Source organism: Triturus cristatus, chromosome 4_2 (assembly GCF_964204655.1).
Source record: "Triturus cristatus chromosome 4_2, aTriCri1.1, whole genome shotgun sequence".
NCBI classification, from domain to species: Eukaryota; Metazoa; Chordata; class Amphibia; order Caudata; family Salamandridae; genus Triturus; species Triturus cristatus.
In genome coordinates this window covers 930,720,817-930,723,316 of record NC_140586.1, presented here as the reverse complement: position 1 = coordinate 930,723,316, position 2,500 = coordinate 930,720,817, and the positions used below count along the sequence as shown (strand labels likewise).

The following is a 2,500-nucleotide window of genomic DNA, read 5'->3' as shown; positions in this document are numbered from 1 at the left end:
CGAGAATTCTACCACTGAACCACCAATGCTTCACATGTGTAGCTTAGAGACAGAGCTCTGTCCAAGACAGTGATGAGGCGCACGCACTCAAATTGCACACCTATGAACAAAGTGTGTGCAACAGACATTGGAATGCCAACGTTTCACATGATGGCAAGAATCAGATGCAGGAAGATGGCGGACGGACAGGACGTCTGAGCTCCCGGCTCCGCAGCCCGTCTGCTGTTTACATGACATCCTGATTTTTAATCCTGCCTACGGCACGAGCAAATGTACCCACGAATGCGCTGATACTTTCTGCATTCCTCCGATGTTCCCGCCGGCCTTTTTGATCGAGGATTCATAGAGTTTGCCGACTTTGGACTTTGCCCACGCATTCTGGCCCGACCACCGCCACCGGACACCGCTTATCACGTACGGTGAGACGACCTGGGGCTGGACCGGCGCCGGGGGAAATGTGACCGGACGTGGAGTGGGCGGCCTGGCGGAGCCTTCTTCGCGGCGGAGAGAATTCCTGTACGATTGGGTCCGGGCTGGCGAATCTTCCTTCGTCCTCCTACCAGCGGTCAGAGCGGTGACCGTTTGAGAGCGCCCACCACCCACATCGCAGTACAGCCGAGGGCTCTCCCATCGTGTGAGCCCCGTATAGCGAGCAGCAACTCCTCTTGCCCTCACTATTGTTCCTCCGTCCTATGGAGTCGCCCTCGCCCCTCCAAGGCGGGCTGGCGGCGGCAATGGCGTCGGTGTCGGTCTGCTTCGCCGGAGGGGCGGAGGCCGCCATGTCCCTGCCGCAGGTTTCACTGCCTGCTATCGAGCTGGAGGGTGTCCCGATGGCGCCTTTACATACAGTCGGCATGCTGCAGCAGGGAGCAGACCTGACCTATGGTGATATCCTTCTAGCCCTGGGGGACTTGCGGACGACATGGTGCCGACGCACTCGAGAACTGGAGTGGAAGATCGATGCTGCTATGCCATCCAGGGAACTACTGCGGTTGTCTGACCCCCCAATGCCTCTCATTCCCTTTGAGGCGGATACAAATTGGCGGCAGGGGGATACTATGGATCGTCCTCTCCCTGGTTACAGTGTCGAGGGTTTTTCTAATGCCCAAGTTGCAGATACAAAGCTCCCTTCCACTTTACAAACTGAGACTCTGCCTCTGCGGGTGTTGCCGTGCCCGCCTCAACATCGCCGGAGTGTGTGCCGTTCGGTGGGGAAAACTGTGTTTGTCACTATCGATGTGGTGATGGTCTATGACTGGGAACTCTCGCTTCTTCTCCCCCTGCGTCTTCTTTGCCGTGAGCGGCCATCTTGCTCCTTTGTTCTGCCTGAGGTACACTCCCAGCGGCGGCCATGTTTGGTGGGGTCTCCGCGTTCAGGCCAGGGTTGATGTCGCCTCCCTTGATGATCCTGCTTGACCGCCTGGCATGACCCGGACTAGAATATTTGCTTATGTATCGGTTGTGCCGCATGTGTGTAAATTGCTACTGTTTACCGCGGGGGTGGATCTGTGGGGCCGCTCAGGATCGGGCCGGGGCTGGGCGCTTTTCTTTAGTTTGCTGTACGTATTGGCGGGCGGGGACTAGGATGAGGCTGCTAATTATTTGCCTTGCTCACATATTTGGAATGGAGTCTCCCCACCTGCCGCTTTGCTTGCTTCTTCAGTTGTGCTGATGATTATCAGGGTGGGGGATGCTTAATGGGCTGCGGTGACCGGGAGTATGTAACATTTCCTCCTCCTGCCTTCTCTGGGAGTCGGAGACTGGGAGGTTATTTCCCACTCTCCGGACTCTCTTTCCTACTTGGGGTTCATTTGGGGCGACAGGCATGCCTATTGGGGGGGGTGGGCCATGGCCTTCCGCTGGTATGCAGGGTGGGGGGATGGGATGTGTTCTATGTCTTTTTCGTCTCTATGGCCCTCTTTCTCTTTCTTTCTCCCTTCCTCTTTGGTTTCCTTTTCTTTTATGTTTCTTTGTTTCTTCGGGGTCGGGGTTCAGTGTTAGTAAGGAGCTTATTGTGTTTTATCATTCTGTGGTATAGTGTATGCTTTTAGTCCCTGGATGGTGGCCACCTGTCTCCTTACCAATGCCTTCCTATACAACGCTTCCTTCTGGGTGCTCCGTGAACGGGGATGTCTCTCCTGGTCAGTGATTAGCTTCGACTCCTTTCGATGTACACTACGTTGTACTCGATAAAACCATAAAATTAAACCTTTTCTTATCCTGACATTACTGTTCTATGTTCTCCAATGTCATAGCGGCCGGCCCCGAGGGGTTGTAGGCAGACGCTGTGTATTGTGCATCTACCGAAATAAAGGTTTTTAAAAAAAAAAAAAAAAAAAAAAAAAAAGAATCAGATGCAGGAGACTATAAGTATGAATGTTTTTGCATTTGCTGAGGTCACTGGCTTGGGACTAGTGTTGTGGTTATCAGGGCATGATGGCAGGCTGCTCCCGACAGAAGTGGCTCATAGAAGGCAGCCTCCAGATCACCAGCACTATTG

At 53.8% G+C, this 2,500-nt stretch overlaps 1 non-coding gene across 1 annotated transcript in view; it reads right to left on the bottom strand.

Annotated features, from left to right (window-relative positions):
* TRNAG-GCC (transfer RNA glycine (anticodon GCC)) overlaps positions 1 to 29 on the bottom strand; it is a 71-nt gene extending 42 nt beyond the window's left edge. Inside the window, exon 1 of the tRNA in view lies at positions 1 to 29. This exon is cut by the window's left edge and continues 42 nt beyond it. This is a non-coding gene — a tRNA (tRNA-Gly).
* Positions 30 to 2,500: the final 2,471 nt, after the last annotated feature.